Source organism: Phoca vitulina, unplaced genomic scaffold (genome assembly GCF_004348235.1).
Source record: "Phoca vitulina isolate PV1807 unplaced genomic scaffold, GSC_HSeal_1.0 scaffold36, whole genome shotgun sequence".
In the NCBI taxonomy this organism is placed as follows: domain Eukaryota; kingdom Metazoa; phylum Chordata; class Mammalia; order Carnivora; family Phocidae; genus Phoca; species Phoca vitulina.
The window spans coordinates 17,738,767-17,765,451 of record NW_022589739.1 but is presented as its reverse complement, the minus strand read 5'-3'; the positions used below and the strand labels follow the sequence as shown (position 1 = coordinate 17,765,451).

The 26,685-nt window shown below is 41.2% G+C and overlaps 1 pseudogene; it reads left to right on the top strand.

Annotated features, from left to right (window-relative positions):
* The first annotated feature begins 255 nt into the window (after positions 1–255).
* On the top strand, positions 256–26,609 carry LOC116646287 (annotated as a pseudogene).
* The last annotated feature ends 76 nt before the right edge of the window (positions 26,610–26,685 follow it).

Sequence of the window (26,685 nt, the reverse complement as noted above, 5' to 3'; positions counted from 1 at the left end):
TTTCTCTCATAGGCAGGGCACAGGCCTGGGGTCTGGCCTGCCCTTTTGCCTGGTGACCTGTAGTTATTCTGTCATCTGCCCCAACCCTTCAGAGTGGTGAACACAGCACAAGGCAGAAGGCTGAGCTCTGCTCTCAGAAAGCTAAAACCCAAACAAATCTGCAGCTCTTGCCCAGAGAAGGGATTGTTATGATGCCTGGTCCTTTAAATAGGTATTTCAGTACTTTAAAATAAAAAAGGTGGGTTTAAATCCAGGATGGCCATGTTGATAAGGGGTAGGGAAGCAAACACCTCTTATACTGTTGGTGGGATATAAACTAATGTGATTTTTTTTTGAAGGACTATTAGTAGTGTTTATTGACATTCCGAATGTGCAAACCCTTTAATGCAGCACTGCCAGTTCTAAAAATTTATCTTACAGATGTTCTTGTACATTACTCAAAGATATATACGTACAAAGATGTTTATTCTTATATTATTTATAACAGCAAAAAATGTTAGGAACCTAAATGACCATCAGTCGGAGAATTTTTAAATAAATAATTGTTTAACCGCACGGTGGAACATTTTGTAGCCATTTTTTAAAAGAAGTACATTTGGGGGCACCTGGGTGGCTCAGTGGGTTAAGTGTTCAACTCTTTATCTCAGGATTGTGAGTTCAAGCCCTGCACTGGGCTCCATGCTGGGCATGAAGCCTACTTTAAAAAAAATAAAATTAAAAAAATAACATAGAGTAAGTACATTTGTATGTGAAGAAATGGAACATTCTCCAAAATACACTGTTAAATTAAAACAGCAAGATTCTTGGCAGGGGCAGAGAGGTAGTGGGGAAACTGAATGTGAAAAGAGGTGTGTGTGTGTGTGTGTGTGTGTGTGTGCATGCATGTGTGTCTACACATATAGAACAAAATCCGGGAAAGTCATTAGGAAATTATCAACATTGATTACTTCTGAGTAAAAGGCCTGACCTTCTGGAGTAGGAGGGAAACTAACTTTTCAGTGACTACCAATTTGAATTGGTTTAACTTTGTTCCCCATGTACTTATATTACTTTTACTTAAAAACCATCCAGGTTGGAAAAATATATTCTTATCCCAACCGAATCCTGCTCTTCTAAACTGTTGCCAAGTCCTTCTCACTCCCATAAACTGAGCTGCTCTAAGCACTCGACCCCCTGTGGCTACAGAAGATCCACTTCCAGTACCCACCCTTAACCCATGAACTCCTTCAGCTTCTGTGCTCTGCCCATGAGGCCCTGGGCCCAGCCCCCTCCCTCCTGCTGCTGGGTGGCCTGGAGGAGTCCCTCGTGGACGACTGGGGGCCCCAGGGAGTGGCCTACTTGGCTGCCATGCTTCTAGACACAGCTGCCCACTTCAGCCACCAGATTGGACCTGGCCAGGGCTGTGGGCTCACTGTGGCCCTCTAGATTCAGGAGGAAGGAGACAGTGGGGATGCCCTGCGGCTGTCACTGCTCCAGCAGTATCTCCCTGCCCAGTGCTGGCTGCAGGTGGCTGCACCAGGCCCAGGACAGCGCTGCCTCCAGGCTTGCCTGGGTCCAGGTGGGCTGGGCCCTAGAGCAGAGTTGTGGGTGGCTTTCCCACTAGATGGAGAGATGGCAATCGACCCATGGCCTACCCAGGCTGGTAACCCCAGCTCAGACACTGTGACCACCTCTCTATGCCTCAGTTTTCCATGGCTGGAATACTTACTTCAGGGACATGTGCAGATTCAAAGACCTAAAGAATATAAAGTGCTTTCTCTCTTTTGAAAATAGCATTATCATGAACCTATTATGCCCAATCAACATATTGTTTTTGCTGTTTTGAACTTCATAAAAAGTTTCATGATAAATGTAATCTTCTGAGACTTCCTTCTTCTCACACTCAATATTGTTATTAAGATTAGTCCAGGGGCACCTGGGTGGCTCAATTGGTTAAGCATCTGACTTCAGCTCAGGTCATGATCTCCAAGTCCTGGAATGAAGCCCCAGGACGGGCTCCCCACTCAGCAGGGAGTCTGCTTGTCCCTCTACCTCTGCCCCCACCCATGCTCTTTCTCTCTCAAATTTCTAAATAAAATTTTTTTAAAAAGCAGCACCTGGGTGGCTCAGTGGGCTAGCATCTGCCTTCGGCTCAGGTCATAATCCCAGGGTCCTGGAATCAAGCCCTACATTGGGCTCCCTGCTCAGTGAGGAGCCTGCTTCTCCCTCTCCCTCTGCTGCTCCCCCTGCTTGTGCTCTCTCTCTTTCTCTCTGAGTCAAATAAATAAATAAAATCTTTAAAAATAAAAAATAAATAAAAAAAAGATTAGGCCACATTTTTTTTAGTTCATTCCTTTTTCCCTGCTGCATATAATTCCATGGGTGACTATACCCCAATTTATTCGTCAAACTGGCTTATTTACTGCTATGAACATTCTTTTTTTTAAGATTTTATTTACTTGAGAGAGAGCGCAAGACAGAGAGAGAGAGGGAGAGCATGAGTGGGGGAGGGGCAGAGGGAGATGGAAAAGCAGACTCCCTGCTGAGCAGGGAGCCCAACTCAGGGAGCCAAAGGCAGATGCTTAACCTACTGAGCCACCCAGGCGCCCCTTGCTATGAACATCCTTGCACACATGTCCTGGTTCATGTGTATGAGGGTTTTTAGGGTATATACCTAGAGGCGGAATTGGTAGAGCAGAAGGTCTGCATACGTTCATCTTTCCTTGGTTATGTCAAACTTTTAAAAAGTGGTTAAAACCAGAATTCCCAATGAGTCACCTGATGACATTGGTCATATCAGAGTACTTTCTTAGAACGGGGTCTGATTCAGAATAAAGCCTTACAAATTAAAACAAAAAAAAAAAACAAACAAACCCAAAAAAAACCCGAGCTACTGCTGCATCGAGCAGTATGCTCTTACTTTATGTATATTTTCATGTATAAGGTAAGTAAGGATCAGTATCTCAATTTAGAGCTGAGAAAACATGGAAATTAAGTAAATTCCTGTGATACTTAGTTTTATGTACTGATTTGGCCATACTATAGTACCCAGTTATTTAATAAAACATGAAATCAAATCTAAGTGTTGCTGTCAAGTTATTTTGTAGATGTGGTTAATACCTACAATCAGTTGACTTTTAGATAATGGAGACTATCCTCAAAATCTGGATAGGACTCATCCAATCAGTAAAAATGCCTTAAGAGCAAAATTGAGGTTTCCTGGAGGAGGAAGAAATCCACCTCTGGCCTGCTGCTTCAGCTCCTACTTGAGAATTTCCAGCCTTCTGGCCTGCCCTAGGATTCCAGACTGCCAGCACCCATAATCCCAAAAGGCAATTCTTTGCAATAAATCAATCTCTCCCCCCCTTCCCTTCTCCTCCCCTCCCTACCCACCCCTTATATGAATATATATTCTCCTACAGGTTCTGTTTCTCTGGTAGAACTCTGACTGATACCCTTCCTGAGATCACGGGGCTAATAAATGACACAGATGGGGTTTGAATCTATGTCAGTCTGTCTTCAGAATATTTGTCACCCCACCAGATGCCAGAGCAAGCTTAACAAAACACAGATGGGTTCATGTGACCAGCCCAGGGGAAGGAATCCTTTCATTGATTCCATCACCTACAGGATAAAATTAAAATGCTTAGCATGACTGTGTCAAAGCTCTTTTGGTGGCAAGTGACAGAAGATGCAACTTGAACGGGCTTGAGAAAGCTTAACACAGAGGAGGGGGCGTGTGTGCTTACTGCCTTACATACTGGAGAAGTTAAGAAGACGTGCTGGTTTTGCCAGAACTAGTTTCTCTCTCTCCATCGCTCAGCTTTGCTTTCCTTATTTTTTTTTTTTTTTTATTTGTAATCTCTTTCTTGGCCATGCTATCCATTCACAGGGGCAAAATGGTTGCTGTTGCTCCAGCCTGCATACTCCCAGGTCCAGTCCTAGGGAAAAGGGAGTTCACTGGAGTTCATTGCGGGCGCCTGGGTGGCTCAGTTGGTTGGGCGACTGCCTTCGGCTCAGGTCATGATTCTGGAGTCCCGGGATCAAGTCCCGCATGGGGCTGAGTCTGCTTCTCCCTCTGACCCTCCCCCCTCTCATGCTCTCTCTCTCCCATTCTATCTCTCAGATAAATAAATAAAATCTTTAAAAAAAAAAAAAAAGGGGAGTTCATTTCTCCCATATCAAAATTAGAAGGTGTAGGAAATTGAGCTTTGGGGGCTCTGATTGGTCTGCTGTGGACATGTGTCATTGTTAGCAGTGATGTGCTACTCATCGGCTGGTCTGGGTCTGCACTGTGTGTATGGATGGGGCCTGCCCTACTCAACCAACATGGACTGAAAATAAGGTAGAGTAGATCCCTGAATGAAAATCAGGAGTTGTTACTGGAAGTAGATGAATGAGTGCTGCACAATCCACAGTGTCTACTCCTTCTCCTAACCCCATATGACCTACGCTCAGGCTTTCCTCAGTCACTCACCATTCCTTGAACATACCTGAAACCCTCCTTCCTCTATGCCTTTTTCCTGCTATTTTTTCTGCCTAGAAGGCCATTCTTTCCCACCCTCCTCCTAAAAAAGATTACCTTTCTTTCAAGACCATCTCAAACAATAACTTCTCCTGGAAACCTCAGTGGATACCCCAAAATGAATTACCCTCTCCCTCTTCTTTATTTTTACAGATAGTTTTTTGGTTTTTTTTGAGAGAGAGAGACAGCACACATGGGGGTGGGGGGTATAGGGGAGAAGGAGAGAAAGAATTTCAAGCAGTCTCCATGCCCAGCACAGAGTCCAATGCAGGATTCAATCTCACAACCCTGAGATCATGACCTGAGCTGAAACCAAGAGTCAGACGCTTATCTGACTGAGCCACCCAGGCGTCCCCAGATAGTTTTGTTTTTACATGCAAATATTAGCACATTCTTCCTGATATTATGATGATTTAAGCACCTGACTAGTTTCTCCTAGTCTATAAGCTCCTTGAGGGCAAGGACAACACATCAATCCCCCTCGTAACCCACACAGTGCCTATAATAGTATATTGAATATATTTGTTTGAGCAAATGTTTATAAGGCATCTGTTCTGTGGCAGGTTCTATGTTGGGTTTTGAAGAAAACACTATATAAAAATACAACTGGACCACATTTGCTTCTATCTCAAATGGAATAGCAATTCCTCTCAGGAGCCACTCAGACTGTAGGCGTGACAGTAGTAAGCGAGAGCAACAAATCCAGAATTTGAACACAGACAGTCTAACACTAGAGTGTACAATCTTAACCATCTTCCTGTGGTTACCATCTTCCAATGGTTAGAGCGTAGAATATGGAATCCCACAAACCTGGGTTCAATTCCTGCTTCCATGAGTTCCTAGGGTCTGACCTTATGTAAGCTGTTACATTTTTCCAAAACTGCAATGTCCTCCATCTATAAAGTGGGTGTAACATTTATGTCTACCTCATGAGACTGTTGTGAGAATGAGTTAATCCACGTAAAGCATTTACCTCAGTGCCTGGCACAGAGTCAGAGCTAGGTAAATGTTTCTATTATTCTATTCCCCAGAAACTTGGAGCCCCTCAGGTATGGTTTGGAAGGAAAAAACTAAACAGAGATAACATAAAATAAGAATTCGATTTTGGGCCAGGGAGAAGAGAGAAGAGGAAGTAGGGAGTTAAGGAAGTGAGCAACAGAGTGGGAACTCTGAAGGAAAAGTCAGCCCACGAGAAATTCTGAGTGACAACGTTGGCCAATTAATGAGGATCATGATGATAATCACAGTTACAAAGTGCTGACCACGTACCAGGCAGTTCTAAGTATTTTTCACTCAGTTCTCAAAATAATACTATGAGACACATGCCATCATTTTCCTCATTTTATAGACAAAGAAACTGAGCCCCAGAAAATTTCAATCACTTGCCTGAAGTTCAACAGCTAGTGACTGGTAAAGCGAACATTCAAAACCCTACAGCCTGATTCCCAGGTCTTTCTTCTTAATCATCATGCTATATGGCAGAGGGCAATCTGGGGGAGTAAAAAAAATTCAGAATTCAATAAAATCATCCAAACTGGGGCCAAGGTTTCTGCAGAAAGATGTGCCATCCCAGTACCATTTATTGAACACCTACTATGTGCCAAGAGTTGCTTTTGGTGTTCACACGTATCACTTAATCCTTACAAAAACCTTAGGTGATAGGAACTGTCAATCCCAGTTTTAGATGATGAATTTGAAATTAAGTAATTTACCCAGGGCTACACAGCTAGTAAGCAGAACCAAGTCTGGAACTCAAGTACATCTGCCTCTAGAACCCTCACTCCTGCCCTTAAGCAAAATTTGGAAACAACTTAAATGCCCAATAACAGAACAGTTGAGTAAATTTTGGCTCTATCTACTTGTGTAAATTCAGCTTCTAAAACTTAGGATTTTACTAGCACGGGCAATTTTTCTCATACTAAGTGAATATTTTAAGTGAACAGATAAAATTGCATTTATGGCCTGACCTCAGCTAGGTTAAAATAGGCATTAAAAAAAAAAAAAAAAAAAAGATTGGAAGTAAATGTGCCAGGTTGCCTTTGGGTAGTATAATTATGGGTGATAATTTTTTCCATGTCTTTATACTTTTCTGTCCTTGATAAATTTTGTACAATGAACATGTAGTACGTTTATAATCAGAAACTAAAAAAGGAACAATTTTAAGAACTAGGCTCCACGTTTTCTTTTTTGAGGGCCCTTCTCAGTATGGCACTGGTGGCAGAAATGCAACGGAGACCGCATGCACAAGCTCTATCGTAGTCCTGTGCTGACACCAGGGTCTCACTAGCAAGAGAACAGAATCCTAATACCTGAGACAGGGACATGTTAGCAGGGAAACCTTAGAACCTGAAACTCTAGATTCTCTGTCCCGGCAGAAGCAGCCCACTCCTTCTTGCCAGAACAAAGCAGTCTCTCCTTGTCTCGAGATGCTACAAAAGCCTGAACTAAGGCAGGTACTTGATAAGATGACACTTGACTTACTCAGTATCTGACCCATCGCCCCATTGGCTGCCAGGCTAATAAGCAGAGTCAGGTATTGGCCTGGGCTGGAAAAGAAGGGTCTCTGTCCTGGGAGGAGATGATTTCTACACCAAACGTATTGTGGGCCCTGGCTGATGCATGCTGGAAGGCAACAAGGGAACATGTGTGGAGATGGATCTTGAAGGTATTAGACTTGGGGGAATGGAATACAATGTTGGATAGAGGAGAAAAAAAACCTCTCAAGATTGTTGGATATGGAGTGTGAGCAGACACCGATTATACCAGGGGCCCCAAAACATCATTAGGGGCCTCTGGTTAGAGAGAGGAATATGGAGCCCAAGTAATAAAAGGACTTCTAGCCCAAGCCCTTGTCACAATGGTGAAATACATTCATAAACCTACCCTGTAGTTAATCCCCCAATTTTTAAGAGTACAGACTGGTAGGGATATATTTAGCACATATCAGAATCTTTGCCTTCATTTCCTGATCTTGATAATAGAAAGGGCCAACTGGAAGCCCGTGATATTACCCAGCCAGCCCACTGCTGCAGCCAGCCAAGAGGGTACATGAGAAGCAACACTGCATCCAGAAGGAACTGCAGAGATTAGTACTATCATAAAAGACTTAGAAGATGCAACAGTGTTCATCCCATTATATCCCCATTCAAGTCACTTCTCTGGCCTCTGCAAAAAGCAAATAGGCCCTGACAGATGATGGTGGACTCCCATAAACCTAACTGACTTATAACCTTAATTGTAGCTGCCATGCTAAATGTGGTGTTCTTTTTTTTTAAGATTTTATTTATTTATTTGACAGAGAGAGAGAGAGAAACAGTGAGAGAGGGAACGCAAGCAGGGGGAGTGGGAAAGGGAGAAGCAGGCTTCCCGCTGAGCAGGGAGCCCAATGCAGGGCTCGATCCCAGAACCCTGGGATCATGACCTGAGCTGAAGGCAGATGCTTAATCACTGAGCCACCAAGGCACCCTGAACATGGTATTCTAACTGTAATGCAACCTCTGGCACTTGAAAGGTGACTATTGATCTGACAAACATGTTTTTCCCCATTACTAAAGAGGATCAAAAACAGTTTACCTGGGGTTCCTGGATGGCTCAGTTGGAAGAGCATGTGACTCTTGATCTCAGGGTCATGAGTTTGAGCCCCACATTGGGCGTAGAGCTTACTTACATACATACATACATACATACATACATACATATATAAACAACAAACTTAAAAAAAATTTACCTTTATCTTAAGTCCACATTCACTATCTTGTCCCAAGTCTATGTCAACTCTCTTGCTCTGTCACAGAGTGGTCTATAGACCTCTTGATCATCTTCTCATTCCAGAAAACATCTAACAGTGGTCCACTAGAATGATGATATCATGCTAGCAGTCCTAGTAGGCAGGAAAGTACCTTATATGCCTCAAAAAGACATGAGTGTTCCAGATGTTGGGAGATAAACCCCATGAAGATTCAGGGGCTTGCCAGGTTAGAGAAGTTTTCAGAGTGGCTCAATGGCCTAGATTATGTAGAACATCCCATCTAAGGTAAAGGACAAGTTTTTGCACTAGCATTCCTATCACTGAGAAAGAGCCACAGTGCTTCATAGATTTTGGAGGCAGCATATCTTATGTTGCTCTGGTCTCTTTATCTGATGACTTGGAAGGCTGTTAATTCTGTTTGGAGCTCAGAGCAAGAGGGTTCTACAGCAGATTCAGTCTGTAGTGTAAGTTACCTTGATACTCAGGCATATGACCCAGAGCTGTCGGGCATAAGGATGCTGTGTAGCATCTTTGGAAAACTCTATAAGGAAAGTTGTGGGGCACCTGGGTGGCTCAGTCATTTAAAGCATCTGCCTTCAGCTCAGGTCATGATCTCTGGGTCCTGGGATTGAGCCCCCATGTCTATATTACCCAAAGCAATCTATAGATTTAGTGAAATCCCTATCAAAATACCAACAGTATTTTGCACAGACCCAGAACAAACAATACCAAAATTTGTATGGAACCACAAAAGACCTCAAATAGCCAAAGCAATCTTGAGAAAGAAAAACAAAACTTGGAGGCATCACAATTCCAGATTTCAAGTTATATTACAAAGCAATAGTAATTAAAACAGTACAGAACTGGCATAAAAAAAGACACATAGATCAATGGAATAGAACAGGAAACCCAGAAATAAACCCACAATTATATCATTAATTAATTGTCAACAAAGGTGGAATGAATATACCATGGGAAAAAGAGTCTCTTCAACAAACGGTATTGGGAAAACTGGACAGCCACATGCAAAAGAATGAAACTGGATCACTTTCTTTCACCATACACAAAAAATAAACTCAAAATGGATTAAAGACCAAAATGTGAGACCTGAAAACATAAAAATCCTTGAAGAGAGCACAGGCAGTAATCTCTCTGACATCAGCTATAGCAACATTTTTCTAGATATTGTCTCCTTGAGATAGGGGATATAAAAGAGAAAGTAAATTACTGGGACTACATCAAAATAGAAAGCATTTGCACATCGAAGTAAACAATCAACAAAACTAAAAGGCAACCTACTGAATGCATGAATATATTTGCAAATGACATATCCGATAAAGGATGAGTATCCAAAATATATAAAGAACTGATATAACTCAACACCCAAAAACAAATAATCGAATTTAAAAATGGGCAATAGACATGAATAGACATTTCTCCAAAGAAGACATAAGATGGCCAACAGACATATGAAAAGATGTTCATCATCGTTTACCATCAGGGAAATGCAAATCAAAACCACAATGAGATATCACTTCATACCTGTCAGAACGGCTAAAATAAAAAACACAAGAAATAACAAGTGTTGGTGAGGATGTGGAGAAAAAGGAACCCTCTTGCACTGTTGGTGGGAATGCAAATTGGAACAGCCACTGTGGAAAACAGTATAGAGGTTCCTCAAAAAAGTTAAAAATAGAACTACCCTACCATTGCACTACTGGGTATTTACCCTCAAATACAAAAACACTAATTCAAAGGGATACATGCAACCCTATGTTTATTGCAGCATTATTTACAATAGCCAAATTATGGAGGCAGCCCAAGTGTCCATAAATTGATGAATGGATTAAGAAGATGTGGTATATATATACAATGGAATATTATTCAACCATAAAGAATGAAATCTTGCCCTTTGCAATGACATGGATGGAGCTAGAGAGCATAATGCCAAGCAAAATAAATCAGTCAAAGAGAGACAAACACCATATGATCCCACTTATATGTGGAATTTAAGAAACAAAAAAAAAAAAAAACAAGCAAAGGAAAAAGAGAGAAAGACAAACCAAGAAACAGACTCTTAACGATAGAGAACAAACTGACGGTTACCAGAAAGAAGGTGGCTGGAGGGATGGGGGATATAGGGGATGGGGATTAAAGAGTATACTTACCATAGATGGAGCTAGAGAGTATTAGGCTAAGTGAAATAAGTCAGTCAGAGAAAGACATATACCATATTTCACTCATATGTGGAATTTAAGAAACAAAACGATGAACATAGTGGGGGGGAAAGAGAGACAAAACAGAAAGCAGACTCTTACCTGTAGAGAACAAACTGATGGCTATCAGAGGGAGGTGGGTGGGGGGATGAGTGAAATAGGTGATGGGGCTTAAGAAGGGCACTTGTGATGAGCACTGGGTGTTGTATGTAAGTGATGAATCACTAAATCGCACACCAGAAACTTATATTACACTGTATGTTACCTAAATAGAATTTAATAAAAACTCAGAAGAAGAAAAAAAATGAAAAAAATTAAAAAAAAAAAGAACTCCAGTCAATAAAATGTGTTTGAGATTATTCTGCTAAAAAAAATAATTAATTAATTAATTAATTAATTAATTAAAATAAAATTTGCTGGAAAAAAAGGCCAGTTGATCCACATTATGGCTCTAGTTCTGCAGATGATACCCCCAGGGAAACTGGGTAGAGAACACGTGGGGTCTATATTGCCTCTAACAACTGCAAGTACGTCTAGTTATGTCAAAATAAAACATTTCATTAAAAAAAAAAAGCCAGTAGCAAAGACCAATGCTGAGCTTTCAGCATAACACCAATCCATAAGGAAACCAGTCAGCCTCTTGGTGGCAAGTTGATTACTTTGAACCTCTTCACCCCTGGGAAGAGAAGTGAAATTATGCCAATTGGATATAATTTTGGATATAATTTTACTTTCAGTGCCTATGCTAGAACTACCATCTGAAAGTTTCCAAGGTCCCTACACCCACACAACATTGACTCAGAACAAGGGACCCACTTTTAGCAAAGGAGGTGCTGATTACAGGGACCCACTGATCATATTGTATATGTCATCACCTAGAAGGATTATTACCAGAATGGTGGAATTTTCTGTTAAAGCTCAGTTAAGAGCCAGCTCAGGAACAAACCCAGTGGTAATGACAAACAGGCAATTACTGTAAGTATGACCTGTCAAGGGAAGGCAACGATAAGGACTTCTAAGATGAAGGTCATAGTCCCCCAACTACCACCACCAGGCAAGAAACCAAGACCAGCCAAAGTGTGGACTGAGAGTAAGGAAAATCTAGACTGGATGGCAGAGGAAGGTGATGATGAATATCAGTTACAGCTCTGGGACCAACTGCAGCCACAGGAATTGAGACTTGTTTCAACTATTTCTCTTGGATTATTAAGTGACTGCAGAGAACTTATAACCCCGACCGAGATCAAGAGTTGCACGCTCTACTGACTGAGCCAGCCAGGCGCCCCACCCGAGCAAGTTTCTCAACCTGTCCAATGCTGTCTGCTAGTAATGTTTACGTAAATGAGATGCCTTTTGCATTGCATTTAGCTCAATGTTTGGCATAGGTAAATGTACGCTAATAAATAATTGTTATTAATCACATCCTAGTTCATATGGAACTGGGCACCAATCAAATATTCCAAGATTCTGTGGGTTATACCTGTTTTTGCCTTTATTTTTTAAGTTACCCCAGAATCCCTAAAAGCAAAGATGAGTGAAATGGGGTTCCTGGCAGCAGCAACAAAATCCATTATAGAAAACAACCCATTGGATACCCTTCAGCTCTCAAAAATATAGGTTGCTGGCAGAGTGGCTTAGTGACATCAATGAACTAAGAATAAATGAAAACCAATCATTTAGCTCTCATGAACTCTTGCCTCTGAAGACTCATGATAGGTAGCTCAAGTTGTAAGACCCCAAACAGGGGAGAAACAGCTATGACTGAAGCTTTACCAAGAATATGACATGGGGTCCTCAATTCCTTCAGAAATCCTACAGATGGGGCACCTGTAGGTAGCTGAGTCGGTTAAGCAGCTGATTCTTCATTTCAGCTCAGATCAGATCTCAGGGTTGGGAGATCAAGCCCTGTGTCAGGCTCCGTGCTGGGCATGGAGCGTGCTTAAGATAGATAGATAGAAAGATAGATAGAGAGATAGATAGATAGATAGATAGATAGATAGATAGATAGATAGATAAAGAAAGAGAGGAAGGAAGGAAGGAACAGAAAGAAGAAAGAAAGAAAGAAAGAAAGAGAGAGAGAGGAAGAAAGGGAGAAAGAAAAAGAAAGGGAAGGGGAAGGAAGGAAGGGAGGGAAGGAGGGAGGGAAGGGAGAGAGGCAAGGAAGAAAGAGAGAGGGAGGGAGGAAAGGGGGGAAAGGAAAGAAAAGAAAGAAAGAAAGAAATCTACAGAAAGTTTCAGGAAATTTCAGAGACAACAAACCTGGTCAATGAAGTGGCTTGAGGGCTGGGTATTAGACTGATGGATTTAATACCTAAAGCTGGTGAGGGGTAAAAGGCAGCTCACTGAACATCCAGCTTGCTAAGGCAGTAGAGGAAGGTGAGGCTTGTGCAGGCGGAGAAACCTGGTATCACTGAATCAGAACCATAGGCTAAAAAATTCCAGGTTGGCCCTCTGCTTTGAAATCACTTCTTGTGCAGGGGCAGTATGTAGCCAACGAGGTTTATCTGAGGTACAGTTATGGCTAACTGAAAACTTCCCATTACCCCCTCCCCCCCACCTCCCCATGATGATATGAAAGTACTTCTTAGCCAGGCAGGTGGGTTTTAATAATAAGCTACCCAGCAGGCCAGCCAGGTCCCCAATATGAAGCTTCAGATATCAGGAGGGGATTAGAACCAAGTGTGGTTGGTGGAACAAAAAGGAATAACTAGAAGCCACCTTCTCATCTTATAGCCAAGGTACAGAGAGGAAAAGACACCTGCCCATGGATACACAGCAAGTTAAAGGCAAAACCAGGACTAAAATTAGGGCTTAAACCCTTGGTCAGCCTCTTTCTTTTGCATTGTAAAGATCCCTGGGAACCATCAAATCAAATTACCATCAACCTCTTCATTCTTTCATTCTGTTTTTTCAGTTAATCATTCCCATCAATCATCAATTCATTTACTCAATCAATGTTACTAAGGCCCCTGTGCATGGAGCTGTGGTAACCAAAATGAACCGAATAAGACCTGATTCAGACCCATGGGTAAAACACTCATAAACACAAAGTTAGGTAAAGGGATGGGGAAATTATTATCCTAACTGCTGGTTCCAGAATTCCTCTTCGGAAAGGACTCGCTTTGTTTGGGAAAACACTTTGATAAGCTCTTGGGTAGAAGGAGAAGCCATGAGGAGAAAGTGCCCTGGATCTGCTCTGCACGAGAAAGGCTCTAGAAGAGATTTGTTCCTTCAGAGAGAAAGGGAACATCAGCGAAATGGGGGCGGGGGGGAGGGGGGGACTAGTACTGCATGAAGAAAGGGCAAAGCGGGGAGCACCCCATGACCAAGTAGCCAAAGAGGACTGAAGAGGGCAGGGTGACTCCCCGGGACTTTAAAAGATTTGCTGTGTGACCCCCAGCTCTTCAGTAAAGCCTTCTGCATTCATAAGTACTGTGTGTGAGCAGATTTTGCTTGGAGACCAGTGAAGGAGCAAAATTTCCCGTCTGGATTACACGGTGAAAACATAGGCCACACATGAGGAAGTAGGAAGCCCAGGAGAAAAGAGCTGATGCGACAATGTAAGTCTGAGAATCTGCAGAAAAATGACGGAGGGCTTTGGCTTCCACAAAGCTGTAAACTTGGGAGGAAATGGTTAGGCAAAATCCATTTTACCTAGATTTTAAGAATCTTGGAGGCCCTGGATGCCACTGGGGTTGCAATTACAACAGCTACTGGTAAATTCTCTAAAAGGGAGCCTGCTCAAATTGCTTTGGGAAAATTTCATGGACTATTTGAGATGGGTCATGAAGGCGTTATGGCAACTTGTCAGACTGGAAGAACATGGCATTTTGGAAAGAGGGAATGGCCTATGCAGAGGCACAGGTGTATGAAGAACGTGGTGTGTCCAGAGAAGAGTGAGAAGTTCCATGTGGCTAGGACAGGTTTGGTGAAGGATGCTAGATGAAGTGAAGCTGAAAAAGCCAGCAGGGGCCGTGTCACGAAGGCCTGAATGACAGCTTCAACTTTTACCTGTAGACAGGAAGACCCGCACTGTGGAAGATGACCCTGGAGGTGGTACGGCACCAGGCGATTTGGTCATTTCCTCCTTTATGCACCTTTATGCCTTGCACGTACCTCTAACTGCTGCGACTATCACCCTCTACCAGCAATTGATCAGGTGGTGTGTGCTTTGGAAGACCTTGAGCTCCAGGAAGGCTGGAAACATCTAGACGGTCCTGAATTCAAATCCTACGTCCTCAACTTACTGAGTGTCCTTGGGCCAGTTATTTTAACTGCCTGAGCCTGTTTCCTCATCTGCAAAGTGGGGATAATCATAGTACTTATCTCAAAGGATGGTAGTGAAGATAAAAAGAACCGAAATGCTCAGCATGGTACCTGCATACATTAGTTCTTAAGCAAAGCCACTCTTGTTCTGACTCACCCTTGAAATGCACAGCCTAACACAGGGCCTGCACATCTTGGGAGGAAACATGAGGGGGACAACTGTTGATAAGGAGGACAAACCAGACATGATAAATGAAGGGCCCTCCCACAAGAGTCTGGTTTTTTTTTTTTCATCTAGATATAATCATGCTCCTGATATCATAAGAATATGGCTGAGACATCAATGATAGTTTTATTTTTTAAGATTTCATTTATTTATTTATTTGAGAGAGAGAGAGTAAGAGAGAGAGCACGAGCAGGGAGAAGGGGCAGAGGGAGAGAGAGAGAAGCAGACTCCCCGCTGAGCAGGGAGCCTGATGCGAGGCTCGATCCCACGACCCCGAGATCATGACCCGAGCCAAAGGCAGACACCTAACCAACTGAGCCACCCAGGCACCCCATGATAGTTTTAAAATAGGTCAACAAATTCTTTGATATTCCTCCCTTCAAGGGGTGGAGTCTAACCTCCCTCTGCTTGAGTGTGGGCTGATTTAGTACATAGTTTCTAACAAATAGAATAAGCAGAAGTGACAATGTGCACCTTCGGAGCCTGGGTCATAAGAGGCATTGTGACTTGCTCCTTGCTGTTCTTGGATCACTCATTCTAGAAGTAGCCAGTTGCCATGTCCTGAGGACACTCACGCAGCCCCAAAAAAGGTCCACGTGGTGAGGAGCTAAGGCCTGCTGACCTTGGAAGTGTATCCTCCAGCTCCAGTCAGGCCTTTAGTTGACTACAGCCCCTGATGGCATCCTGACTGCAACCTCACGAGAGACCCTGAGCCAGAACCACCCAGCTGAGCCACTCTGGAACTCCTGACCACAGAAGCAATGAGATAATAAATGTTTCTTGGGTTAAGCCACTGAGTTTTGAGGTAATTTGTTAAGCAGCAAAAGAGAACTAATAGAATATCTAAATGCAATACTATTCATTTTTATTATATTTTTTAAATGGAATTTGATTCTTTCTGACTTTACTCTTCAAGTGACATTATGTACAATCATCCTGAGGTATAAAAATATATAATTTATTGAATTAATCATAATCTTTGGTTTGGGTTCCAAAAAATGTAAGAATTAAAAACAAAAGGTCGGCTGGGAAGATGGTGGAGTAAGAAGACCCTAAGCTCGCCTCCTCCCACAGATACAACTAGATAACACCCATATCAGCGTAAATAACCCAGAAAGCAACCCAAAGACTGGAAGAACAAACTCCACAACTAAAGGCAGGGAGGAAGCCACACTGAAAAAGGTAGGAAGGGCAAAGACACAGTCCGGGAGTGAATGGGCCATGGCCATCCATGGTGGGGAGGGAGCCAGTGATGCAGAGAAGGGCAGAAAATACACTTTCACACCTCAGAGCCCATGAACGGGGAGGAAGAGTCTCAGTAATACTTGTCTTTGAAAGTGAGAAGGGCTGAATTTTGTGAGTTCTTAAAACCAGCCAGATATAAAGCCTGGAATTTTAAAAATCAGCTCTGGGAGAGCCTGGAAGGCATTAGGAAGCAGAGTCCCCTCCCTTAACTAAAGAGACAGCATGACAAACAGCAGATATGACATAGAACCAGCAGTTTGAAAAATGCCAGGTGCAGATGGGAGGGAGAGTGATTTGCTCATCTCAAAGCACAGCCTAGAGAGACAGGGATCACCAGGAAACCCCATTAGGAACAAAGGAGCTGGCAGGTGCCAATTCTGTCCCCTACACCCCAGCATAAACAACTGCCACCTGCAGGAACCAGCAGTGCTCACACTCCTTACCCAATTTGCCTGCACCAAGCCCTACCCCACTGCACTTTGCTGGATCTGCCCTTCCCAGGCATGCTAGCTTGAGTCTTGGTGCTGTGGGCCCCTCCCCCAGAGGACCAGTGCAAACCCTGCCAACACCACATCTCCTGACCCACATAGTTTGCAGGATCTCAGTTCTGGCAGTGGCAGGAACACATCTCCTTTTGCAAGCAGACCACTGCACACTTTGCTGCCCACAACAAGCAAAGAGAGTCTCTGCAGACAACCAGATGGAAGGAAAAAGAGGCCAAGACTCAACAGCAGAACACATGTAAAACACATAGGAGACACTCCCTGAAGTGCCAGGCCAACAAAGGACCTCTTCTTTCTGAGGCTATTATCTTTAAGAGCAAGAGAAGTAGCTGACTTTCCTAACACACAAAAACAGAGACAGAAAGTCAGACAAAATGAGGAGACAGAGAAGCATCTCCCAAATGAAAGAACAGGACCAAACTACAGTAAGAGACCAACACAAGACAGATGTAAGTAATTTGCCAAATAGAGAATTTAAAATAATGATCATAGGGGTGCCTGGGTGGCTTAGTCATTAAGCGTCTGCCTTCATCTTAGGTCATGATCCCAGGGTCCTGGGATCGAGCCCCACATCGGGATCCCTGCTCAGCGAGAGGCCTGCTTCTCCCTCTCCCACTCCCCCTGCTTGTGTTCCCTCTCTCGCTGTGTCTCTCTCTGTCAAATACATAAATAAGATCTTTAAAAATAAAAAAATAAAAAAAATCATAAAGATACTCACTAGACTTGAGAAAAGAGGGGAGGATATCAGTGAACCCTTAATACAGAGATTAAAAAGAATCAATCAGAGACCAAGAACACAATATACGAAATTAAAAATACACTTGATGGAATAAATAGCAGGTTGGACAAAGCAGAGGAACAAATTAATGAACCAGAGGACAGACTAATAGAAAGTAATCAAGCTAAGCAAAGGAGAAGAAAGAAAATTATTCAAATTGAGAATAGTCTTAGGGAACTCAGTGACGCCATCAACTGTAAAAACTTCCACTTTATAGGGATCTCAGAAGAAGAGAGATATAAGGGGGCAGAAAATGTCTTTGAAGAAATAAGAGCTGAAAACTTCCCTATCTGGGGAAGAAAAGATATCCAGATCCCGGAGGCACAGAGATCATCCCCCAAAAAATTCAATCTAAGGAGGTCCACATCAAGACATATAGTAATTAAAATGGCAAAAAGTAGCAATAAAGCAAAAATTAAAAGCAGCAAGAGAAAAGAAGACAGTTACATACAAAGGAAACTCCATAAGGCTATCAGCAGCTTTTTCAGCAGAAACTTTGTAGGCCAAGGGAGTGGCATGATATGGTCAAAGTGCTGAAAGGGACAAATCTGCAGCCAAGAACACTCTATCCAGCAAGGCTATCATTCAGAATAGGAGAAAAAAGTGTATCTCAGACAAACAAAAACTAAAGGAGTTCATGACCACTAAATGAGCCCTACAAGAAATATAAAGGGACTTCTTTGAGTGGAAAGGAAAGACCATAAGTGAGAGTATGAAAAGTAAAAAAACACAAAAGCAATTAAAAAAATATATTTCTGTAAAAATCAGTCAAGGGATTCATACAATAAAAGGGTGTAAAATATGATACTATATACCTAAAATGTGGGAGAGAAAGGAGTAAAGAATGGGTTCAAACTTAAGCAACCATCAACTTAATATAGACTGCTATATGCAGAAGATGTTATATACAAACCTCATGGTAACCACGAATCAAAAACCACTAATAGATATGCAAATAATAAAGAGAAAGAAATCCAAATATATCACTAAAGAAAGCCAACAAACCATGAAAGAGAGCAAGAGAAGGATCAGAAAAAATCTATAGAAACAACCATAAAATAGGTAAAAAAAAAAAAAAAAAAAAAGCAATAAATACATATCCACTGATAATTATTTTGAATGTAAATGGACTAAATGCTTCAATCAAAGGACACAGGGTGACGGAGTGGGTGAAAAAACAAGACCCATCTATATACTGCCTACAAGACACTCATTTCAGACTAAAAGACACCTGCAAATTGAAAGTGAGGGTTGGAGAAACATTTATCATGCAAATGGATGCCCAAAGAAAGCTGGGGTAGCAATATTTATATCAGACAAAATAAACTTTATCTTTTTAAAAATTTATTTATTTATTTATTTGAGAGTGGGAGAGAGTGGGGGGAAAGGGCAGAGGGAGAGGATATCTAACACACACTCCTGCTGAGTGCAGAGTCTGACATGGGGCTCGATCCCAAGAGCCATGAGATCAGGACGTGAGCTGAAACCAAGAGTCAGATGCTTAACCAACTGAGGTGCCCTCAAAATAAACTTCAAAACAAAGACTGTAACAAGAGACAAAGAAGGACACTATATAATAATAAAGGGGACAATCCAACAAGAGGATATAACAATTGTAAATACTTATGCATCCAACATGGGAGCACCCAAACATAAAACAGTTAATAATAAACATAAAATAAATAATTGATAGTAGTATAATAATAGTAGGAGAACACCCCACTTACATTGATGGACAGATCATCCAAACAGAAAATCAACAAGGAAACAGTGGCTTTGAATGACACGCTGGACCAGATGGATTTAACAGACATACTCAGAACATTCCATCCTAAAACATAATACATATTTTTTTCAAGTGCACATGGAACATTTTCCAGAAGAGATCACATATTAGGCCATAAAACAAGTCTCAACAAATTCAAAAAATTGAAGTCATACCATACATCCTTTCTGACCACAATGCTACGAAACTAGAAATCAACCACAAGAAAAAAATCTGAAAAAAAAAAAGAAAAGAAAAAAATCTGGAAAGAGCAAAAATACATGGAGGTTAAATAACATGCTATTAAACAATGAATGGGTCAACCAAGAAATTAAAGAAGAAATCAAAATTACATGGAAACGAAAATGAAAACACAATAGTCCAAAATTTGGGGGATGTAGCAAAAGTGGTTCTAAGAGAGAAGTTTATAGCAACACAGTCCTATCTCAAAAAGCAAGAAAAATCTCAAATAAACAACCTTACCTTACACCTAAAGGAGCTAAAAAGAGAACAACAAACAAAACCCAAACCCAGCAAAAGGAAGTAAATAATAAAGATCAGAGCAGAAATAAATGATACAGAAAGAAAAAAAACAATAGAACAGTAAATGAAACCAGGAGCTGGCTCTTTGAAAGGATCAACAAAATTGATAAATCTCTAGCAAGACTCATTTTTTAAAAAGAGAGAGAGAGAGAACCCAAATAAACAAAATTACTAATGAAAGAAAAGAAATAACAACCAACATCCCAGAAATACAAACAATTATAACAGAATATTATGAAAACCTCTATGCCAACAAATTGGACAACTTAGAAGAAATGAATAAACTCCTAGAAACATAATCTATCAAAACCAAAGCAGGAAGAAATAGAAAATTTGAACAGACCAATCACCAGGTATGAAATTGAATCAGTAATCAAAAAACTCCCAAAAAACAAGTTCAGGACTAGATGGCTTCACAGATGGATTCTACGAAACATTTAAAGAAGAATTAATACAAAAAAAAAAAAAAAAAGTTAATACCCATCCCTCTTAAACTATTCCAAAAAATACAAGATGAAGGAAAAACTAAATTCATCCTATGAGGCCAGTATCTCCCTGATACCAAAACTGGATAGAGACACCACAAAAACAAACAAACAAACAAACAAAACACTGCAGGCCAATATCTCTAGTGAATATAGATGAAAAATGCTCAACAAAATATTAGCAAACCAAATCCAACAATATATTTTTAAAAAATCAAACACCACAATCAAATGGGATTTATCCCCAGAATGCAAGGGTGGTTTAGTATTTGCAAAACAATCCATGTGATATGTCATATCAATAAGAGAAAGGATAAAAACCTTATGATCATTTAAATAGATGCAGAAAAAGCATTTGACAAAGTACAACATCCATTCATGTTAAAAAAAACTCTCTGTAAAGTAGGTCTAGAGAAAACATATCTCAACATAATAAAGGCCTTATATGAAAAACCTCCAGCCAACATTATACTCAATGGTGGAAAACTGAGAGCTCTTTCCCTCTAAGGTAGGAACAATACAAGGATGTTCACTTTCGCCACTTTTATTCAACATAGTAGTGAAAGTTGTAGCCACAGCAATTAGACAGCATAATGAAATAAAAGGCACCTAGGGGTGCCTGGGTGGTTCAGTCTGTTAAGCGTCTGCCTTTGGCTCAGGTCATGATCCTGGGGTCCTAGGATCAAACCCCGCGCAAGGCTCCTTGCTCAGTGGGGAGTCTGCTTCTTCCTCTCCCTCTGCCCCTCCCCCCTCTGCTCATGTTCTTTCATTCTCGCTCGCTCGCTTTCTCAAATAAATTAAAAATCTTTAAAAATAAATAAATAAAAGGCACCCAACTGGTAAAGAACAAGTAAAACTCTATTTGCAGATGACATACTATATATAGAAAACCCTAAAGACTTTGCCAAAAAACTACTAGAACTGATAATGAATTCATTAAAGTCACAGGATACAAAATCAATGTACAGAAATCTGTTGCATTCCTCTACACTATTGTTATAAGAAAATAATCCCACTTACAATTGCACCAAAAACAATAAAACAACTAGGAACAATTTTAACTAAAGAGGTGAAAGACCTGGACTCTGAAAACTATAAAACGCAGATGAAAGAATTTCAAGATGACACAAAGAAACGGAAAGACACTCCATGCTCATGAGTTGGAAGAAGAAATATTGTTAAAATGTCTAACTACCCAAAGCAATCTACAGATTTAATGCAATCCCTATCAAAATACCAACAGCATTTTGCACCAAACTAGAACAAACAATCCTAAAATTTGTATGGAACCACAAAAGACCTCAAATAGCCTAAGTAATCTTTTTTTTATTTTCCCCTTGAGAGAGAGAGAGAGCAGGCACAAGTGCAGAGCAGAGCAGTGGGGCGGGGGAAGGCAGACAGAGAGGGAGAGAGAGAATCTTAAGCAGGCTCACACCCAGCATGGAGCCCAACATGGCGCTCAATCTCACTCCCTGAGATCATGACCTGAGCCGAAATCAAGAGTCAGATGCTCAACCAACTGAGCCACCCAGGCACCCACAGCCAAAACAATCTTGAGAAAGAAAAACAAAGCTGGAGGCATCACAATTCCAGATTTCAAGTTATATTACAAAGCAGTAGTAATTAAAACAGTATGGGACCGACATAAAAATAGACACATAGATCAATGGAATAGAACAGGAAACCCAGAAATAAACCCATAATTATATGGTTAATTAATCTTCAACAAAAAAGGAATGAATATACCATGGGAAAAAGAGTCTCTTCAACAAGCAGTATTGGGAAAACTGGACAGCATATGCAAAAGAATGAAACTGGACCACTTTCTTACACCATACACAAAAATAAACTCAAAATGGACTAAAGACAGAAATATGAGACCTGAAACCATAAAAATCCTTGAAGAGAGCATAGCAGTAATCTCTCTGACGTTGGCTATCTTAATATTTTTCTAGGTATGTCTCCTGAGGCAAGGGAAATAAAAGCAAAAATAAATTATTGGGACTACATCAAAATAAAAAGCTTCTACACAGTGAAGGAAACAGTCAACAAAACTAAACTAAACTAAAAGCAACCGACTGAATGGGAGAAGATATTTGCAAATGACATACAATGAAGGGTTAGCATCCAAAATATATAAAGAACTGATATGACTCAATACCCAAAAAACAACTCAATTAAAAAATGGGCAACAGACATAGACATTTCTCCAAAGAAGACATACAGTTGGCCAACAGACACATGAAAAGATGCTCAACATCACTCATCACAAATCAAAACTACAATGAGATATCACTTCACACCAGTCAGAATGACTAAAATCAACAACACAAGAAACAAAAAGTGTTGACAAGGATGTGGGAAAAAAGCAACACTTGTCACTGTTGGTGGGAACGCAAACTGGTCCAGCCACTGTGGAAAACAGTATAGAAGTTCCTCAAAAAGTTAAAAATAGAAGTACCTTATGATCCAGCAATGGTACTACTGGATATTCACCCCCAAAATATGAAGGGACACATGCACCCCTATGTTTATTGCAGCATTATTTACAATAGCCAAACTATGGAAGCAGCCCAAGTGTACACTGATAGAAGAATGGATAAAGAAGATGTGGATAGGGGCGCCTGGGTGGCTTAGTTAAGCTCAGGTCATGATCCCAGAGTCCTGGGATGGAGCCCTGCATCAGGCTCCCTGCTCAGCGAGAAGCCTGCTTCTCCCTCTCCCGCTCCCACTACTTGTGCTCTCTCTCTCTGTGTCAAATAAATAAAATCTTTAAAAAAATAACTTAAAAAAAAGATGTGGATATATATAATAGAATATTATTCAGCCATAAAAAGGAATGAAACTTTGCCATTTGCAACAACATGGATAGAACTAGAGAGCATAATTATGAGCAAAATAAATTAGTCAGAGAAAGACAAATACCATATGTTCTCACTCATCTGTGGAACTTAAGAAACAAATGAGCAAAGAAAAAAAGAGAGAGACAAATCAAGAAACAAACTCTTAACTATAGAGAACAAATTGATGGTTTACCAGGGGGAGGTGGGTTTGGGGATGGGGGAAATAGGGGATGATGATTAAAGAGAACACCTATCATGACAAAAATAAATACAATATTTTTTAAAATAAAAAAATAAAATCATGTCTCTAGGCACTCAGAACCCACAGAGTTGCCATAGTCTGTGTGATAACCAAAATCTGAGCACCTCCCTCTTAGAGAGATGCTTGTTATATTGGTCAAGAGAGCTTCCAGACACCAGCAATACACCAAAACTGAGAGCAGAATGAATTAACCCCTTAGAAAGGAGAAGCCAGGTCATGTGGTTTATCAAAAACTTCTTCACCAAGTTGTGTATTGTTCTATCTGCTTAGTTTTTCCAGCCTGAAGACACTATGAAACTGAGATTGGCCCTTTTCAGCAATTTCCCATGTCCCAGATCTACTCATTCTGGATGGTGTAGCATAGGGAAAAAGCAGGGACTCAGGAGTAGGAGAGACTTGAGCTAGAATCCTGTTTTAGACACTCACATCATTCAACAAATACTAAGTGCATAGGTTGTGTCAACTGCTTCTTCTATAATAGTGAGTAAAAAGATGGGGCGCCTGGGTGGCTCAGTTGGTTAAGCAACTGCCTTCGGCTCAGGTCATGATCCTGGAGTCCCGGGATCGAGTCCCGCATCGGACTGCCCGCTCAGCGGGGAATCTGCTTCTCCCTCTGATCCTCCCCCTCTCATGCTCTCTGTCTCTCATTCTCTCTCTCAGATAAAAAAAAAAAAAAAAAAAAAAAAAAAAATTAAAAAAAAAAAAATAGTGAGTAAAAAGAAACAAGCTCCCTGCCTCCATGGAGTGAATACCTAGTAGGGGTATTAAATAAATAAATATAAAATTCCACTCAGCTGACTGGTGCACAGGGTAGACCAAGATGAGACCAGGGAAGGTTTCCGGGGGAAGTGGTACTTAATCTGAGGGTTAAAGGATGGACATTAACTAGCATAAAAGGATGTTAAAAACAAGACAGTAGGCCCAAAATGGAGTCACTTTTATGCTAAGCACCACATCACCAAACCAGAGTTCATTGTGTCAGCTCTCCCAGAAATAGAACCTTAAACCAATAAATCAGGAATTGCCTAATCAGCACTAGTTAGATAATCTGCCTGATAGACCCCTGCCATCCCCTAAAGGAAAGTAACCCAATCCAAAGCAATAACCAACCTGCTTTTTTGCCTAATGCAACTTCTTGTTCCTGAAGGTCTTTCATTTTGTACAGCTCTTCAGAGTTCTTTTCTATCTGCTAGACTGGATGCTGCCCGATTCATGAGTCATTCATTGCATAAGATCTTTAAAATTTACTGAGTTGAATTTTGTTTTTTAATAGGGAGAAGGAAGAATATTCCAGGGGTGCCTGGGTGGCTCAGTCAGTTAAGCATCTGGTCTTGGCTCAGGTCATGATCACAGGGTCCTGGGATCGAGACCCACATCAAGCTCCCTGCTCAGTGGGGAGTCTGCTTCTCCCTCTGTCTCTGCCTCTGCCCCTGCCCCCACTATTGCCCTCTCTCACTTGCTCTCTCTCTCACTCAAATAAGTAAATAAAATCTTAAAAAAAAAAAGAATATTCCAGATAAGGGAACAGATTTGTAAAGGCACGATGACAGGAGGGAACGTACATGTACTAGAGCCTGAAAGCAGACCAGTGAGGTGGTAGAGTGAAAAAGGGTGGGGAGGAGGGGAGAGACATGGAGGTCAAAAAGACAGGACTTGGCAATAGCAGTTAGGAATACTTTTGTGAAATGACCAGACAACCGGACCAACGGTGGCTTGAACACACAAGGGTGGTGTGTGTACATGTATGTGTATGTGCATTTCCTCAGATAATAAGTTTCCTTAGACAATAAAAAGATAATAAGAATTCCAAAGGTAGGAGGGATTTGTTTAACAGTTCAGTGATGCCAGGGCTAACATGAAGATCTTTTTCCTCAAAGCTGAAACCACCTCCATGCCCCATGATCAAGTCAAGGCAGGAAGAATTGAGAAAGGGGGCAAAATTCAAGACAATTGTCTCTTTCATCAGGAAAGGAAAACCTTTCCCAAACCACCATCCCCCACCCCCAGTAGATTTCTGCTGAAGTCTTACCAGACATAACTGTGTCATCAGGCCACTCCTAGCTGCCAGGGAAGCTGGAAGATCTACTGTTTAACTTTTCTATTCCCTTTAGAAAAAATGGAAAAGGGGGTAAGGGGATTGGGAATGGATGTTGAGATAATAAATTCACAGTGAGTTTGCAGGTACAGGGTTGGGGAGGTAAACAACTGGGCAGTTGATATTCTGAGTGGGTAACACTGCAACATCATGAGCTCAGTTTGGGATATATTGAGCTTGAGGTATATGGCAAACTGAATCCCTGGAACCTGTGAATATTACTGTATATGGAAAAAGAGACTCTGCCAAAATGATTAAATTAAATATTGAGATGGGGAGATTATCTTGGATTATCCAGGTGGGCCCTAGATGTAATCACATGTGTCCTTATAAGAGGGAAGCACAGGGAGATTTGACTCCAGAAAAGCAATAGATGTGACAACAAGGAAGAGGTTACAGTTATGTGAGGAAGGCGCCAGGGAAGGCAGACAACTTCTAGAAGCTGAAAAAGAAAACAGAGTCTCCCCTCAGAGCCTCCAGAAGGAACCAAACCTAATGACACCTTGACTTTAGCCTATCGAGACTGATTTTAGACTTCTGATCTACATAACTGTAAGAGTATAAATTTGTACTGTTTTAAGCTTCTGCTTTGCTTGTGGTAATGTGTCAGAGCGGGAATAGGAAACTAATGCAAATTGCCTTTAAAACATCTAAGAGAGGTCAGTTAGGCAGATGGATATAAGGGTTTGGAGGTGAAAGATGAGGGCTGGGCTTGAGATATACATTTGAGTGTCATATTCAGGTGGGTCAGCATTGAAGCTGTAGGAGGGCATAAGCTATGACTGTCACCTACATGCTGTGCATCTTTCACCGAGGTACTTAACGTCTCTGTAACGTAATGTAATGTAACTCTGTAATGTAACTTAACATTATTTATTGAACTTTTATTCTGTCCTGGCATCATATCAAGCTATTTACATGCACTCTCATTTAATCCTCACAACCACTTTATGAGGTAGACACCATTTTTATCTCCTATTTACAGAAAAGGAAACCGAGGTTTAGAGAGATTAGTCATGTCCAAGATCAGACAGTACATGATGCAGACTAACTCCATTCCTCTGCCTTGGCCCTTATAGCCCATGCACCAGCAGCGCTGGCACGATCTACGAGTTCGTTATGACTCCTGAATCAAATCTGAATCTTCACAAGATCCCCAAGTTACTTATACATTGTGTCACAAGCACTAGACTCCAGCCTGCCTCC